The sequence below is a fragment of the Dendrobates tinctorius genome, unplaced genomic scaffold, assembly GCF_039654945.1.
Source record: "Dendrobates tinctorius isolate UK_male_01 unplaced genomic scaffold, ASM3965494v1 ptg000178l, whole genome shotgun sequence".
Classification (NCBI taxonomy): Eukaryota; Metazoa; Chordata; class Amphibia; order Anura; family Dendrobatidae; genus Dendrobates; species Dendrobates tinctorius.
Genome location: NW_027361845.1, coordinates 750,703 through 769,212, shown reverse-complemented (window position 1 = coordinate 769,212; position 18,510 = coordinate 750,703). Strand labels below are relative to the sequence as shown.

The 18,510-nt window shown below is 32.9% G+C and overlaps 11 non-coding genes across 11 annotated transcripts; all 11 read right to left on the bottom strand.

The window, feature by feature from the left end:
• Positions 1-1,352: 1,352 nt before the first annotated feature.
• On the bottom strand, positions 1,353-1,424 carry TRNAW-CCA (transfer RNA tryptophan (anticodon CCA)). Its single transcript has one exon. It is a non-coding gene; the product is annotated as a tRNA-Trp (tRNA).
• Positions 1,425-2,846: 1,422 nt separating this feature from the next.
• On the bottom strand, positions 2,847-2,918 carry TRNAW-CCA (transfer RNA tryptophan (anticodon CCA)). The gene has a single exon. It is a non-coding gene; the product is annotated as a tRNA-Trp (tRNA).
• Positions 2,919-4,337: 1,419 nt separating this feature from the next.
• Positions 4,338-4,409, bottom strand: TRNAW-CCA (transfer RNA tryptophan (anticodon CCA)). The gene has a single exon. It is a non-coding gene; the product is annotated as a tRNA-Trp (tRNA).
• Positions 4,410-5,831: 1,422 nt separating this feature from the next.
• Positions 5,832-5,903, bottom strand: TRNAW-CCA (transfer RNA tryptophan (anticodon CCA)). Its single transcript has one exon. It is a non-coding gene; the product is annotated as a tRNA-Trp (tRNA).
• Positions 5,904-7,320: 1,417 nt separating this feature from the next.
• Positions 7,321-7,392, bottom strand: TRNAW-CCA (transfer RNA tryptophan (anticodon CCA)). The gene has a single exon. It is a non-coding gene; the product is annotated as a tRNA-Trp (tRNA).
• Positions 7,393-8,813: 1,421 nt separating this feature from the next.
• TRNAW-CCA (transfer RNA tryptophan (anticodon CCA)) lies at positions 8,814-8,885 on the bottom strand. Its single transcript has one exon. It is a non-coding gene; the product is annotated as a tRNA-Trp (tRNA).
• A 1,417-nt stretch (positions 8,886-10,302) lies between these two features.
• Positions 10,303-10,374, bottom strand: TRNAW-CCA (transfer RNA tryptophan (anticodon CCA)). Its single transcript has one exon. It is a non-coding gene; the product is annotated as a tRNA-Trp (tRNA).
• Positions 10,375-11,791: 1,417 nt separating this feature from the next.
• Positions 11,792-11,863, bottom strand: TRNAW-CCA (transfer RNA tryptophan (anticodon CCA)). The gene has a single exon. It is a non-coding gene; the product is annotated as a tRNA-Trp (tRNA).
• Positions 11,864-13,279: 1,416 nt separating this feature from the next.
• TRNAW-CCA (transfer RNA tryptophan (anticodon CCA)) lies at positions 13,280-13,351 on the bottom strand. The gene has a single exon. It is a non-coding gene; the product is annotated as a tRNA-Trp (tRNA).
• A 1,417-nt stretch (positions 13,352-14,768) lies between these two features.
• TRNAW-CCA (transfer RNA tryptophan (anticodon CCA)) lies at positions 14,769-14,840 on the bottom strand. Its single transcript has one exon. It is a non-coding gene; the product is annotated as a tRNA-Trp (tRNA).
• A 1,417-nt stretch (positions 14,841-16,257) lies between these two features.
• On the bottom strand, positions 16,258-16,329 carry TRNAW-CCA (transfer RNA tryptophan (anticodon CCA)). Its single transcript has one exon. It is a non-coding gene; the product is annotated as a tRNA-Trp (tRNA).
• Positions 16,330-18,510: the final 2,181 nt, after the last annotated feature.

Genomic DNA, 18,510 nt, shown 5'->3' with positions numbered 1-18,510 from the left:
TCTTGAAATTTGCTACTTATAATCACAGTTTGGAAAAGGTATAAACAAGGATGAATTAAGGTCTTCACTTTCAGATTCAGGGATTTCCAATTAAAAATTTAGAATATAGTAATAAACCCTTTTTTCTTACAAATTCAAAGATGACAATGGTATGAACAAATTAATAGGTGTTTCTGACTTGCCACAAATTTCCTGTTTTGAACTCAGTTCCCAATGATATATCTCATCAAAGGATTGTTGAAAAGATTTTATTCAGTAGAATTAAAAAAGCAATTTTTCAAACACTTTCCTGACAGGTGGCAACAAGATCATGATAATCTATTGTCAGTTAGAATACGCAGTTTCTGTTTTCAATCTTAACCCAAACATCGATCAACTTTTAAAAAGATGAAAGAGATACTTGAACGTGACATAATTTAAACATGCATCATTCTGACCAGGAGTAAGGCGCACTACCGTCAGTGTATGAGGACAGCAGTAAAACTTGCTTGCTCCCATAATTCACTTGTAAAGTGCATGAGGAAATATACAGACACCATCTTGAAATTTGCTACTTTAAATCACAGTTTAGAAAAGTAATAAAAAGGATGAATTAGGATCTTCACGTTCCGATTCAGGGATTTCCAGTTTAAAGTTTAGATTCTAGTAATAAGCCTGATTTTCTTACAAATTCAAAGATGACAATGGTATGAACAAAGCGATAGGTGTTCCTGGCATTTATTACATTTATTAATGTTTTTAACTCAATTCCCAATAATATTTCTCATCAAAGTATTGTTGATAAGATTTTAATCTATAGAATTAAAAAAACACTTTTTTAAAAACTGTTCTGACCTGTGTCAACAACGTTGTGTTAATCTATTTTCAGTTGGATTACCCAGTTTCTGTTTTCAATCTTAACCCAAACATCGATCAAGCTATAAAAATATGAAAGAGCTGCTTGACCATGATGTGATTTGAATACACAACTTTCTGATATGGATTCAGAAGCACTACAGTTGAATTAAGATCTTCACAATCAGATTCAGTGATTTCCAGTCAAAAATTAAGAATCTGGTAATAAACCCTCTTTTCTTACAAATTCAAAGATGGCAATGGTAAAAATAAATTAATAGGTGCTTATGGCATTAATTACATTTATTAATGTTTGGAACTCAATTCCCAATAACAATTCTTATCAAAGTCCTCTTGAAACGATTATAATCTGTAGAACTAAAAAATGCAGTTTCTTAAACACTGCAGCCTGGTAGCAACAAAGTCGAGTTAACTTTTGTCAAGTTGGACTACGCAGTTGCTGTTTTCAATAATAACCCAAGCATCAATTAAGATATGAAAAGACATAAAGAGCTGATTGACCCCGACGTGATTTGAACACGCAACCTTCTGATCTGGAGTCAGACGCGCTACCGTTGCGCCACGAGGTCAGTTGAAAAGTGTTGTTGCTCCCATACTTCACATGAAAAGTGCATGATAAAATATATGGACACCATCTTGAAATTTGCTACTTATAATCACAGTTTGGAAAAGATATAAACAAGGATGAATTAAGGTCTTCACTTTCAGATTCAGGGATTTCCAATTAAAAATTTAGAATATACAGTAGTAATAAACCCTTTTTTCTTACAAATTCAAAGATGACAATGGTATGAACAAATTAATAGGTGTTTCTGACTTGCCACAAATTTCCTGTTTTGAACTCAGTTCCCAATGATATATCTCATCAAAGGATTGTTGAAAAGATTTTATTCAGTAGAATTAAAAAAGCAATTTTTCAAACACTTTCCTGACAGGTGGCAACAAGATCATGATAATCTATTGTCAGTTAGAATACGCAGTTTCTGTTTTCAATCTTAACCCAAACATCGATCAACTTTTAAAAAGATGAAAGAGATACTTGAACGTGACATAATTTAAACATGCATCATTCTGACCAGGAGTAAGGCGCACTACCGTCAGTGTATGAGGACAGCAGTAAAACTTGCTTGCTCCCATAATTCACTTGTAAAGTGCATGAGGAAATATACTGACACCATCTTGAAATTTGCTACTTTAAATCACAGTTTAGAAAAGTAATAACAAGGATGAATTAGGATCTTCACGTTCCGATTCAGGGATTTCCAGTTTAAAGTTTAGATTCTAGTAATAAGCCTGATTTTCTTACAAATTCAAAGATGACAATGGTATGAACAAAGTGATAGGTGTTCCTGGCATTTATTACATTTATTAATGTTTTTAACTCAATTCCCAATAATATTTCTCATCAAAGTATTGTTGATAAGATTTTAATCTATAGAATTAAAAAAACACTTTTTTAAAAACTGTTCTGACCTGTGTCAACAACGTTGTGTTAATCTATTTTCAGTTGGATTACCCAGTTTCTGTTTTCAATCTTAACCCAAACATCGATCAAGCTATAAAAATATGAAAGAGCTGCTTGACCATGACGTGATTTGAATACACAACTTTCTGATATGGATTCAGAAGCACTACAGTTGAATTAAGATCTTCACAATCAGATTCAGTCATTTCCAGTCAAAAATTAAGAATCTGGTAATAAACCCTCTTTTCTTACAAATTCAAAGATGGCAATGGTAAAAATAAATTAATAGGTGCTTATGGCATTAATTACATTTATTAATGTTGGGAACTCAATTCCCAATAACAATTCTTATCAAAGTCCTCTTGAAACGATTATAATCTGTAGAACTAAAAAATGCAGTTTCTTAAACACTGCAGCCTGGTAGCAACAAAGTCGAGTTAACTTTTGTCAAGTTGGACTACGCAGTTGCTGTTTTCAATAATAACAAAAGCATCAATTAAGATATGAAAAGACATAAAGAGCTGATTGACCCCGACGTGATTTGAACACGCAACCTTCTGATCTGGAGTCAGAAGCGCCACCGTTGCGCCACGAGGTCAGTTGAAAAGTGTTGTTGCTCCCATACTTCACATGAAAAGTGCATGATAAAATATATGGACACCATCTTGAAATTTGCTACTTATAATCACAGTTTGGAAAAGATATAAACAAGGATGAATTAAGGTCTTCACTTTCAGATTCAGGGATTTCTAATTAAAAATTTAGAATATACTGTAGTAATAAACCCTTTTTTCTTACAAATTCAAAGATGACAATGGTATGAACAAATTAATAGGTGTTTCTGACTTGCCACAAATTTCCTGTTTTGAACTCAGTTCCCAATGATATATCTCATCAAAGGATTGTTGAAAAGATTTTATTCAGTAGAATTAAAAAAGCAATTTTTCAAACACTTTCCTGACAGGTGGCAACAAGATCATGATAATCTATTGTCAGTTAGAATACGCAGTTTCTGTTTTCAATCTTAACCCAAACATCGATCAACTTTTAAAAAGATGAAAGAGATACTTGAACGTGACATAATTTAAACATGCATCATTCTGACCAGGAGTAAGGCGCACTACCGTCAGTGTATGAGGACAGCAGTAAAACTTGCTTGCTCCCATAATTCACTTGTAAAGTGCATGAGGAAATATACAGACACCATCTTGAAATGTGCTACTTTAAATCACAGTTTAGAAAAGTAAAAAGGATGAATTAGGATCTTCACGTTCCGATTCAGGGATTTCCAGTTTAAAGTTTAGATTCTAGTAATAAGCCTGATTTTCTTACAAATTCAAAGATGACAATGGTATGAACAAAGCGATAGGTGTTCCTGGCATTTATTACATTTATTAATGTTTTTAACTCAATTCCCAATAATATTTCTCATCAAAGTATTGTTGATAAGATTTTAATCTATAGAATTAAAAAAACACTTTTTTAAAAACTGTTCTGACCTGTGTCAACAACGTTGTGTTAATCTGTTTTCAGTTGGATTACCCAGTTTCTGTTTTCAATCTTAGCCCAAACATCGATCAAGCTATAAAAATATGAAAGAGCTGCTTGACCATGACGTGATTTGAATACACAACTTTCTGATATGGATTCAGAAGCACTACAGTTGAATTAAGATCTTCACAATCAGATTCAGTGATTTCCAGTCAAAAATTAAGAATCTGGTAATAAACCCTCTTTTCTTACAAATTCAAAGATGGCAATGGTAAAAATAAATTGATAGGTGCTTATGGCATTAATTACATTTATTAATGTTTGGAACTCAATTCCCAATAACAATTCTTATCAAAGTCCTCTTGAAACGATTATAATCTGTAGAACTAAAAAATGCAGTTTCTTAAACACTGCAGCCTGGTAGCAACAAAGTCGAGTTAACTTTTGTCAAGTTGGACTACGCAGTTGCTGTTTTCAATAATAACCCAAGCATCAATTAAGATATGAAAAGACATAAAGAGCTGATTGACCCCGACGTGATTTGAACACGCAACCTTCTGATCTGGAGTCAGACGCGCTACCGTTGCGCCATGAGGTCAGTTGAAAAGTGTTGTTGCTCCCATACTTCACATGAAAAGTGCATGATAAAATATATGGACACCATCTTGAAATTTGCTACTTATAATCACAGTTTGGAAAAGATATAAACAAGGATGAATTAAGGTCTTCACTTTCAGATTCAGGGATTTCCAATTAAAAATTTAGAATATACAGTAGTAATAAACCCTTTTTTCTTACAAATTCAAAGATGACAATGGTATGAACAAATTAATAGGTGTTTCTGACTTGCCACAAATTTCCTGTTTTGAACTCAGTTCCCAATGATATATCTCATCAAAGGATTGTTGAAAAGATTTTATTCAGTAGAATTAAAAAAGCAATTTTTCAAACACTTTCCTGACAGGTGGCAACAAGATCATGATAATCTATTGTCAGTTAGAATACGCAGTTTCTGTTTTCAATCTTAACCCAAACATCGATCAACTTTTAAAAAGATGAAAGAGATACTTGAACGTGACATAATTTAAACATGCATCATTCTGACCAGGAGTAAGGCGCACTACCGTCAGTGTATGAGGACAGCAGTAAAACTTGCTTGCTCCCATAATTCACTTGTAAAGTGCATGAGGAAATATACAGACACCATCTTGAAATTTGCTACTTTAAATCACAGTTTAGAAAAGTAATAACAAGGATGAATTAGGATCTTCACGTTCCGATTCAGGGATTTCCAGTTTAAAGTTTAGATTCTAGTAATAAGCCTGATTTTCTTACAAATTCAAAGATGACAATGGTATGAACAAAGCGATAGGTGTTCCTGGCATTTATTACATTTATTAATGTTTTTAACTCAATTCCCAATAATATTTCTCATCAAAGTATTGTTGATAAGATTTTAATCTATAGAATTAAAAAAACACTTTTTTAAAAACTGTTCTGACCTGTGTCAACAACGTTGTGATAATCTATTTTCAGTTGGATTACCCAGTTTCTGTTTTCAATCTTAACCCAAACATTGACCAAGCTATAAAAATATGAAAGAGCTGCTTGACCATGACGTGATTTGAATACACAACTTTCTGATATGGATTCAGAAGCACTACAGTTGAATTAAGATCTTCACAATCAGATTCAGTGATTTCCAGTCAAAAATTAAGAATCTGGTAATAAACCCTCTTTTCTTACAAATTCAAAGATGGCAATGGTAAAAATAAATTAATAGGTGCTTATGGCATTAATTACATTTATTAATGTTTGGAACTCAATTCCCAATAACAATTCTTATTAAAGTCCTCTTGAAACGATTATAATCTGTAGAACTAAAAAATGCAGTTTCTTAAACACTGCAGCCTGGTAGCAACAAAGTCGAGTTAACTTTTGTCAAGTTGGACTACGCAGTTGCTGTTTTCAATAATAACCCAAACATCAATCAAGATATGAAAAGACATAAAGAGCTGATTGACCTCGAAGTGATTTGAACACGCAACCTTCTGATCTGGAGTCAGACGCGCTACCGTTGCGCCACGAGGTCAGTTGAAAAGTGTTGTTGCTCCCATACTTCACATGAAAAGTGCATGATAAAATATATGGACACCATCTTGAAATTTGCTACTTATAATCACAGTTTGGAAAAGATATAAACAAAGATGAATTAAGGTCTTCACTTTCAGATTCAGGGATTTCCAATTAAAAATTTAGAATATAGTAATAAACCCTTTTTTCTTACAAATTCAAAGATGACAATGGTATGAACAAATTAATAGGTGTTTCTGACTTGCCACAAATTTTCTGTTTTGAACTCAGTTCCCAATGATATATCTCATCAAAGGATTGTTGAAAAGATTTTATTCAGTAGAATTAAAAAAGCAATTTTTCAAACACTTTCCTGACAGGTGGCAACAAGATCATGGTAATCTATTGTCAGTTAGAATACGCAGTTTCTGTTTTCAATCTTAACCCAAACATCGATCAACTTTTAAAAAGATGAAAGAGATACTTGAACGTGACATAATTTAAACATGCATCATTCTGACCAGGAGTAAGGCGCACTACCGTCAGTGTATGAGGACAGCAGTAAAACTTGCTTGCTCCCATAATTCACTTGTAAAGTGCATGAGGAAATATACAGACACCATCTTGAAATTTGCTACTTTAAATCACAGTTTAGAAAAGTAATAACAAGGATGAATTAGGATCTTCACGTTCCGATTCAGGGATTTCCAGTTTAAAGTTTAGATTCTAGTAATAAGCCTGATTTTCTTACAAATTCAAAGATGACAATGGTATGAACAAAGCGATAGGTGTTCCTGGCATTTATTACATTTATTAATGTTTTTAACTCAATTCCCAATAATATTTCTCATCAAAGTATTGTTGATAAGATTTTAATCTATAGAATTAAAAAAACACTTTTTTAAAAACTGTTCTGACCTGTGTCAACAACGTTGTGTTAATCTATTTTCAGTTGGATTACCCAGTTTCTGTTTTCAATCTTAACCCAAACATCGATCAAGCTATAAAAATATGAAAGAGCTGCTTGACCATGATGTGATTTGAATACACAACTTTCTGATATGGATTCAGAAGCACTACAGTTGAATTAAGATCTTCACAATCAGATTCAGTGATTTCCAGTCAAAAATTAAGAATCTGGTAATAAACCCTCTTTTCTTACAAATTCAAAGATGGCAATGGTAAAAATAAATTAATAGGTGCTTATGGCATTAATTACATTTATTAATGTTTGGAACTCAATTCCCAATAACAATTCTTATCAAAGTCCTCTTGAAACGATTATAATCTGTAGAACTAAAAAATGCAGTTTCTTAAACACTGCAGCCTGGTAGCAACAAAGTCGAGTTAACTTTTGTCAAGTTGGACTACGCAGTTGCTGTTTTCAATAATAACCCAAGCATCAATTAAGATATGAAAAGACATAAAGAGCTGATTGACCCCGACGTGATTTGAACACGCAACCTTCTGATCTGGAGTCAGACGCGCTACCGTTGCGCCACGAGGTCAGTTGAAAAGTGTTGTTGCTCCCATACTTCACATGAAAAGTGCATGATAAAATATATGGACACCATCTTGAAATTTGCTACTTATAATCACAGTTTGGAAAAGATATAAACAAGGATGAATTAAGGTCTTCACTTTCAGATTCAGGGATTTCCAATTAAAAATTTAGAATATACAGTAGTAATAAACCCTTTTTTCTTACAAATTCAAAGATGACAATGGTATGAACAAATTAATAGGTGTTTCTGACTTGCCACAAATTTCCTGTTTTGAACTCAGTTCCCAATGATATATCTCATCAAAGGATTGTTGAAAAGATTTTATTCAGTAGAATTAAAAAAGCAATTTTTCAAACACTTTCCTGACAGGTGGCAACAAGATCATGATAATCTATTGTCAGTTAGAATACGCAGTTTCTGTTTTCAATCTTAACCCAAACATCGATCAACTTTTAAAAAGATGAAAGAGATACTTGAACGTGACATAATTTAAACATGCATCATTCTGACCAGGAGTAATGCGCACTACCGTCAGTGTATGAGGACAGCAGTAAAACTTGCTTGCTCCCATAATTCACTTGTAAAGTGCATGAGGAAATATACAGACACCATCTTGAAATTTGCTACTTTAAATCACAGTTTAGAAAAGTAATAACAAGGATGAATTAGGATCTTCACGTTCCGATTCAGGGATTTCCAGTTTAAAGTTTAGATTCTAGTAATAAGCCTGATTTTCTTACAAATTCAAAGATGACAATGGTATGAACAAAGCGATAGGTGTTCCTGGCATTTATTACATTTATTAATGTTTTTAACTCAATTCCCAATAATATTTCTCATCAAAGTATTGTTGATAAGATTTTAATCTATAGAATTAAAAAACACTTTTTTAAAAACTGTTCTGACCTGTGTCAACAACGTTGTGTTAATCTGTTTTCAGTTGGATTACCCAGTTTCTGTTTTCAATCTTAACCCAAACATCGATCAAGCTATAAAAATATGTAAGAGCTGCTTGACCATGACGTGATTTCAATACACAACTTTCTGATATGGATTCAGAAGCACTACAGTTGAATTAAGATCTTCACAATCAGATTCAGTGATTTCCAGTCAAAAATTAAGAATCTGGTAATAAACCCTCTTTTCTTACAAATTCATAGATGGCAATGGTAAAAATAAATTAATAGGTGCTTATGGCATTAATTACATTTATTAATGTTTGGAACTCAATTCCCAATAACAATTCTTATTAAAGTCCTCTTGAAACGATTATAATCTGTAGAACTAAAAAATGCAGTTTCTTAAACACTGCAGCCTGGTAGCAACAAAGTCGAGTTAACTTTTGTCAAGTTGGACTACGCAGTTGCTGTTTTCAATAATAACCCAAACATCAATCAAGATATGAAAAGACATAAAGAGCTGATTGACCTCGAAGTGATTTGAACACACAACCTTCTGATCTGGAGTCAGACGCGCTACCGTTGCGCCACGAGGTCAGTTGAAAAGTGTTGTTGCTCCCATACTTCACATGAAAAGTGCATGATAAAATATATGGACACCATGTTGAAATTTGCTACTTACAATCACAGTTTGGAAAAGATATAAACAAGGATGAATTAAGGTCTTCACTTTCAGATTCAGGGATTTCCAATTAAAAATTTAGAATATAGTAATAAACCCTTTTTTCTTACAAATTCAAAGATGACAATGGTATGAACAAATTAATAGGTGTTTCTGACTTGCCACAAATTTCCTGTTTTGAACTCAGTTCCCAATGATATATCTCATCAAAGGATTGTTGAAAAGATTTTATTCAGTAGATTTAAAAAAGCAATTTTTCAAACACTTTCCTGACAGGTGGCAACAAGATCATGATAATCTATTGTCAGTTAGAATACGCAGTTTCTGTTTTCAATCTTAACCCAAACATCGATCAACTTTTAAAAAGATGAAAGAGATACTTGAACGTGACATAATTTAAACATGCATCATTCTGACCAGGAGTAAGGCGCACTACCGTCAGTGTATGAGGACAGCAGTAAAACTTGCTTGCTCCCATAATTCACTTGTAAAGTGCATGAGGAAATATACAGACACCATCTTGAAATTTGCTACTTTAAATCACAGTTTAGAAAAGTAATAACAAGGATGAATTAGGATCTTCACGTTCCGATTCAGGGATTTCCAGTTTAAAGTTTAGATTCTAGTAATAAGCCTGATTTTCTTACAAATTCAAAGATGACAATGGTATGAACAAAGCGATAGGTGTTCCTGGCATTTATTACATTTATTAATGTTTTTAACTCAATTCCCAATAATATTTCTCATCAAAGTATTGTTGATAAGATTTTAATCTATAGAATTAAAAAAACACTTTTTTAAAAACTGTTCTGACCTGTGTCAACAACGTTGTGTTAATCTATTTTCAGTTGGATTACCCAGTTTCTGTTTTCAATCTTAACCCAAACATCGATCAAGCTATAAAAATATGAAAGAGCTGCTTGACCATGACGTGATTTGAATACACAACTTTCTGATATGGATTCAGAAGCACTACAGTTGAATTAAGATCTTCACAATCAGATTCAGTGATTTCCAGTCAAAAATTAAGAATCTGGTAATAAACCCTCTTTTCTTACAAATTCAAAGATGGCAATGGTAAAAATAAATTAATAGGTGCTTATGGCATTAATTACATTTATTAATGTTTGGAACTCAATTCCCAATAACAATTCTTATCAAAGTCCTCTTGAAACGATTATAATCTGTAGAACTAAAAAATGCAGTTTCTTAAACACTGCAGCCTGGTAGCAACAAAGTCGAGTTAACTTTTGTCAAGTTGGACTACGCAGTTGCTGTTTTCAATAATAACCCAAGCATCAATTAAGATATGAAAAGACATAAAGAGCTGAGTGACCCCGACGTGATTTGAACACGCAACCTTCTGATCTGGAGTCAGACGCGCTACCATTGCACCACGAGGTCAGTTGAAAAGTGTTGTTGCTCCCATACTTCACATGAAAAGTGCATGATAAAATATATGGACACCATCTTGAAATTTGCTACTTATAATCACAGTTTGGAAAAGATATAAACAAGGATGAATTAAGGTCTTCACTTTCAGATTCAGGGATTTCCACTTAAAAATTTAGAATATAGTAATAAACCCTTTTTTCTTACAAATTCAAAGATGACAATGGTATGAACAAATTAATAGGTGTTTCTGACTTGCCACAAATTTCCTGTTTTGAACTCAGTTCCCAATGATATATCTCATCAAAGAATTGTTGAAAAGATTTTATTCAGTAGAATTAAAAAAGCAATTTTTCAAACACTTTCCTGACAGGTGGCAACAAGATCATGATAATCTATTGTCAGTTAGAATACGCAGTTTCTGTTTTCAATCTTAACCCAAACATCGATCAACTTTTAAAAAGATGAAAGAGATACTTGAACGTGACATAATTTAAACATGCATCATTCTGACCAGGAGTAAGGCGCACTACCGTCAGTGTATGAGGACAGCAGTAAAACTTGCTTGCTCCCATAATTCACTTGTAAAGTGCATGAGGAAATATACAGACACCATCTTGAAATTTGCTACTTTAAATCACAGTTTAGAAAAGTAATAACAAGGATGAATTAGGATCTTCACGTTCTGATTCAGGGATTTCCAGTTTAAAGTTTAGATTCTAGTAATAAGCCTGATTTTCTTACAAATTCAAAGATGACAATGGTATGAACAAAGCGATAGGTGTTCCTGGCATTTATTACATTTATTAATGTTTTTAACTCAATTCAAAATAATATTTCTCATCAAAGTATTGTTGATAAGATTTTAATCTATAGAATTAAAAAAACACTTTTTTAAAAACTGTTCTGACCTGTGTCAACAACGTTGTGTTAATCTGTTTTCAGTTGGATTACCCAGTTTCTGTTTTCAATCTTAACCCAAACATCGATCAAGCTATAAAAATATGAAAGAGCTGCTTGACCATGACGTGATTTGAATACACAACTTTCTGATATGGATTCAGAAGCACTACAGTTGAATTAAGATCTTCACAATCAGATTCAGTGATTTCCAGTCAAAAATTAAGAATCTGGTAATAAACCCTCTTTTCTTACAAATTCATAGATGGCAATGGTAAAAATAAATTAATAGGTGCTTATGGCATTAATTACATTTATTAATGTTTGGAACTCAATTCCCAATAACAATTCTTATTAAAGTCCTCTTGAAACGATTATAATCTGTAGAACTAAAAAATGCAGTTTCTTAAACACTGCAGCCTGGTAGCAACAAAGTCGAGTTAACTTTTGTCAAGTTGGACTACGCAGTTGCTGTTTTCAATAATAACCCAAACATCAATCAAGATATGAAAAGACATAAAGAGCTGATTGACCTCGAAGTGATTTGAACACACAACCTTCTGATCTGGAGTCAGACGCGCTACCGTTGCGCCACGAGGTCAGTTGAAAAGTGTTGTTGCTCCCATACTTCACATGAAAAGTGCATGATAAAATATATGGACACCATCTTGAAATTTGCTACTTACAATCACAGTTTGGAAAAGATATAAACAAGGATGAATTAAGGTCTTCACTTTCAGATTCAGGGATTTCCAATTAAAAATTTAGAATATAGAAATAAACCCTTTTTTCTTACAAATTCAAAGATGACAATGGTATGAACAAATTAATAGGTGTTTCTGACTTGCCACAAATTTCCTGTTTTGAACTCAGTTCCCAATGATATATCTCATCAAAGGATTGTTGAAAAGATTTTATTCAGTAGAATTAAAAAAGCAATTTTTCAAACACTTTCCTGACAGGTGGCAACAAGATCATGATAATCTATTGTCAGTTAGAATACGCAGTTTCTGTTTTCAATCTTAACCCAAACATCGATCAACTTTTAAAAAGATGAAAGAGATACTTGAACGTGACATAATTTAAACATGCATCATTCTGACCAGGAGTAAGGCGCACTACCGTCAGTGTATGAGGACAGCAGTAAAACTTGCTTGCTCCCATAATTCACTTGTAAAGTGCATGAGGAAATATACAGACACCATCTTGAAATTTGCTACTTTAAATCACAGTTTAGAAAAGTAATAACAAGGATGAATTAGGATCTTCACGTTCCGATTCAGGGATTTCCAGTTTAAAGTTTAGATTCTAGTAATAAGCCTGATTTTCTTACAAATTCAAAGATGACAATGGTATGAACAAAGCGATAGGTGTTCCTGGCATTTATTACATTTATTAATGTTTTTAACTCAATTCCCAATAATATTTCTCATCAAAGTATTGTTGATAAGATTTTAATCTATAGAATTAAAAAACACTTTTTTAAAAACTGTTCTGACCTGTGTCAACAACGTTGTGTTAATCTGTTTTCAGTTGGATTACCCAGTTTCTGTTTTCAATCTTAACCCAAACATCGATCAAGCTATAAAAATATGAAAGAGCTGCTTGACCATGACGTGATTTCAATACACAACTTTCTGATATGGATTCAGAAGCACTACAGTTGAATTAAGATCTTCACAATCAGATTCAGTGATTTCCAGTCAAAAATTAAGAATCTGGTAATAAACCCTCTTTTCTTACAAATTCATAGATGGCAATGGTAAAAATAAATTAATAGGTGCTTATGGCATTAATTACATTTATTAATGTTTGGAACTCAATTCCCAATAACAATTCTTATTAAAGTCCTCTTGAAACGATTATAATCTGTAGAACTAAAAAATGCAGTTTCTTAAACACTGCAGCCTGGTAGCAACAAAGTCGAGTTAACTTTTGTCAAGTTGGACTACGCAGTTGCTGTTTTCAATAATAACCCAAACATCAATCAAGATATGAAAAGACATAAAGAGCTGATTGACCTCGAAGTGATTTGAACACACAACCTTCTGATCTGGAGTCAGACGCGCTACCGTTGCGCCACGAGGTCAGTTGAAAAGTGTTGTTGCTCCCATACTTCACATGAAAAGTGCATGATAAAATATATGGACACCATCTTGAAATTTGCTACTTACAATCACAGTTTGGAAAAGATATAAACAAGGATGAATTAAGGTCTTCACTTTCAGATTCAGGGATTTCCAATTAAAAATTTAGAATATAGTAATAAACCCTTTTTTCTTACAAATTCAAAGATGACAATGGTATGAACAAATTAATAGGTGTTTCTGACTTGCCACAAATTTCCTGTTTTGAACTCAGTTCCCAATGATATATCTCATCAAAGGATTGTTGAAAAGATTTTATTCAGTAGAATTAAAAAAGCAATTTTTCAAACACTTTCCTGACAGGTGGCAACAAGATCATGATAATCTATTGTCAGTTAGAATACGCAGTTTCTGTTTTCAATCTTAACCCAAACATCGATCAACTTTTAAAAAGATGAAAGAGATACTTGAACGTGACATAATTTAAACATGCATCATTCTGACCAGGAGTAAGGCGCACTACCGTCAGTGTATGAGGACAGCAGTAAAACTTGCTTGCTCCCATAATTCACTTGTAAAGTGCATGAGGAAATATACAGACACCATCTTGAAATTTGCTACTTTAAATCACAGTTTAGAAAAGTAATAACAAGGATGAATTAGGATCTTCACGTTCCGATTCAGGGATTTCCAGTTTAAAGTTTAGATTCTAGTAATAAGCCTGATTTTCTTACAAATTCAAAGATGACAATGGTATGAACAAAGCGATAGGTGTTCCTGGCATTTATTACATTTATTAATGTTTTTAACTCAATTCCCAATAATATTTCTCATCAAAGTATTGTTGATAAGATTTTAATCTATAGAATTAAAAAAACACTTTTTTAAAAACTGTTCTGACCTGTGTCAACAACGTTGTGTTAATCTATTTTCAGTTGGATTACCCAGTTTCTGTTTTCAATCTTAACCCAAACATCGATCAAGCTATAAAAATATGAAAGAGCTGCTTGACCATGACGTGATTTGAATACACAACTTTCTGATATGGATTCAGAAGCACTACAGTTGAATTAAGATCTTCACAATCAGATTCAGTGATTTCCAGTCAAAAATTAAGAATCTGGTAATAAACCCTCTTTTCTTACAAATTCAAAGATGGCAATGGTAAAAATAAATTAATAGGTGCTTATGGCATTAATTACATTTATTAATGTTTGGAACTCAATTCCCAATAACAATTCTTATCAAAGTCCTCTTGAAACGATTATAATCTGTAGAACTAAAAAATGCAGTTTCTTAAACACTGCAGCCTGGTAGCAACAAAGTCGAGTTAACTTTTGTCAAGTTGGACTACGCAGTTGCTGTTTTCAATAATAACCCAAGCATCAATTAAGATATGAAAAGACATAAAGAGCTGAGTGACCCCGACGTGATTTGAACACGCAACCTTCTGATCTGGAGTCAGACGCGCTACCATTGCACCACGAGGTCAGTTGAAAAGTGTTGTTGCTCCCATACTTCACATGAAAAGTGCATGATAAAATATATGGACACCATCTTGAAATTTGCTACTTATAATCACAGTTTGGAAAAGATATAAACAAGGATGAATTAAGGTCTTCACTTTCAGATTCAGGGATTTCCAATTAAAAATTTAGAATATAGTAATAAACCCTTTTTTCTTACAAATTCAAAGATGACAATGGTATGAACAAATTAATAGGTGTTTCTGACTTGCCACAAATTTCCTGTTTTGAACTCAGTTCCCAATGATATATCTCATCAAAGAATTGTTGAAAAGATTTTATTCAGTAGAATTAAAAAAGCAATTTTTCAAACACTTTCCTGACAGGTGGCAACAAGATCATGATAATCTATTGTCAGTTAGAATACGCAGTTTCTGTTTTCAATCTTAACCCAAACATCGATCAACTTTTAAAAAGATGAAAGAGATACTTGAACGTGACATAATTTAAACATGCATCATTCTGACCAGGAGTAAGGCGCACTACCGTCAGTGTATGAGGACAGCAGTAAAACTTGCTTGCTCCCATAATTCACTTGTAAAGTGCATGAGGAAATATACAGACACCATCTTGAAATTTGCTACTTTAAATCACAGTTTAGAAAAGTAATAACAAGGATGAATTAGGATCTTCACGTTCTGATTCAGGGATTTCCAGTTTAAAGTTTAGATTCTAGTAATAAGCCTGATTTTCTTACAAATTCAAAGATGACAATGGTATGAACAAAGCGATAGGTGTTCCTGGCATTTATTACATTTATTAATGTTTTTAACTCAATTCCCAATAATATTTCTCATCAAAGTATTGTTGATAAGATTTTAATCTATAGAATTAAAAAAACACTTTTTTAAAAACTGTTCTGACCTGTGTCAACAACGTTGTGTTAATCTGTTTTCAGTTGGATTACCCAGTTTCTGTTTTCAATCTTAACCCAAACATCGATCAAGCTATAAAAATATGAAAGAGCTGCTTGACCATGACGTGATTTGAATACACAACTTTCTGATATGGATTCAGAAGCACTACAGTTGAATTAAGATCTTCACAATCAGATTCAGTGATTTCCAGTCAAAAATTAAGAATCTGGTAATAAACCCTCTTTTCTTACAAATTCATAGATGGCAATGGTAAAAATAAATTAATAGGTGCTTATGGCATTAATTACATTTATTAATGTTTGGAACTCAATTCCCAATAACAATTCTTATTAAAGTCCTCTTGAAACGATTATAATCTGTAGAACTAAAAAATGCAGTTTCTTAAACACTGCAGCCTGGTAGCAACAAAGTCGAGTTAACTTTTGTCAAGTTGGACTACGCAGTTGCTGTTTTCAATAATAACCCAAACATCAATCAAGATATGAAAAGACATAAAGAGCTGATTGACCTCGAAGTGATTTGAACACACAACCTTCTGATCTGGAGTCAGACGCGCTACCGTTGCGCCACGAGGTCAGTTGAAAAGTGTTGTTGCTCCCATACTTCACATGAAAAGTGCATGATAAAATATATGGACACCATCTTGAAATTTGCTACTTACAATCACAGTTTGGAAAAGATATAAACAAGGATGAATTAAGGTCTTCACTTTCAGATTCAGGGATTTCCAATTAAAAATTTAGAATATAGAAATAAACCCTTTTTTCTTACAAATTCAAAGATGACAATGGTATGAACAAATTAATAGGTGTTTCTGACTTGCCACAAATTTCCTGTTTTGAACTCAGTTCCCAATGATATATCTCATCAAAGGATTGTTGAAAAGATTTTATTCAGTAGAATTAAAAAAGCAATTTTTCAAACACTTTCCTGACAGGTGGCAACAAGATCATGATAATCTATTGTCAGTTAGAATACGCAGTTTCTGTTTTCAATCTTAACCCAAACATCGATCAACTTTTAAAAAGATGAAAGAGATACTTGAACGTGACATAATTTAAACATGCATCATTCTGACCAGGAGTAAGGCGCACTACCGTCAGTGTATGAGGACAGCAGTAAAACTTGCTTGCTCCCATAATTCACTTGTAAAGTGCATGAGGAAATATACAGACACCATCTTGAAATTTGCTACTTTAAATCACAGTTTAGAAAAGTAATAACAAGGATGAATTAGGATCTTCACGTTCCGATTCAGGGATTTCCAGTTTAAAGTTTAGATTCTAGTAATAAGCCTGATTTTCTTACAAATTCAAAGATGACAATGGTATGAACAAAGTGATAGGTGTTCCTGGCATTTATTACATTTATTAATGTTTTTAACTCAATTCCCAATAATATTTCTCATCAAAGTATTGTTGATAAGATTTTAATCTATAGAATTAAAAAAACACTTTTTTAAAAACTGTTCTGACCTGTGTCAACAACGTTGTGTTAATCTGTTTTCAGTTGGATTACCCAGTTTCTGTTTTCAATCTTAACCCAAACATCGATCAAGCTATAAAAATATGAAAGAGCTGCTTGACCATGACGTGATTTGAATACACAACTTTCTGATATGGATTCAGAAGCACTACAGTTGAATTAAGATCTTCACAATCAGATTCAGTGATTTCCAGTCAAAAATTAAGAATCTGGTAATAAACCCTCTTTTCTTACAAATTCATAGATGGCAATGGTAAAAATAAATTAATAGGTGCTTATGGCATTAATTACATTTATTAATGTTTGGAACTCAATTCCCAATAATAATTCTTATTAAAGTCCTCTTGAAACGATTATAATCTGTAGAACTAAAAAATGCAGTTTCTTAAACACTGCAGCCTGGTAGCAACAAAGTCGAGTTAACTTTTGTCAAGTTGAACTACGCAGTTGCTGTTTTCAATAATAACCCAAACATCAATCAAGATATGAAAAGACATAAAGAGCTGATTGACCTCGAAGTGATTTGAACACGCAACCTTCTGATCTGGAGTCAGACGCGCTACCATTACGCAACGATGTCATTTGCAAAGTGTTGCTGCTCCCATACTTCACATGAAAAGTGCATGATAAAATATATGGACACCATCTTGAAATTTGCTACTTATAATCACAGTTTGGAAAAGATATAAACAAGGATGAATTAAGGTCTTCACTTTCAGATTCAGGGATTTCCAATTAAAAATTTAGAATATAGTAATAAACCCTTTTTTCTTACAAATTCAAATATGACAATGGTATGAACAAATTAATAGGTGTTTCTGACTTGCCACAAATTTTCTGTTTTGAACTCAGTTCCCAATGATATATCTCATCAAAGATTGTTGAAAAGATTTTATTCAGTAGAATTAAAAAAGCAATTTTTCAAACACTTTCCTGACAGGTGGCAACAAGATCATGATAATCTATTGTCAGTTAGAATACGCAGTTTCTGTTTTCAATCTTAACCCAAACATCGATCAACTTTTAAAAAGATGAAAGAGATACTTGAACGTGACATAATTTAAACATGCATCATTCTGACCAGGAGTAAGGCGCACTACCGTCAGTGTATGAGGACAGCTGTAAAACTTGCTTTCTCCCATAATTCACTTGTAAAGTGCATGAGGAAATATACAGACACCGTCTTGAAATTTGCTACTTTAAATCACAGTTTAGAAAAGTAATAACAAGGATGAATTAGGATCTTCACGTTCCTATTCAGGGATTTCCAGT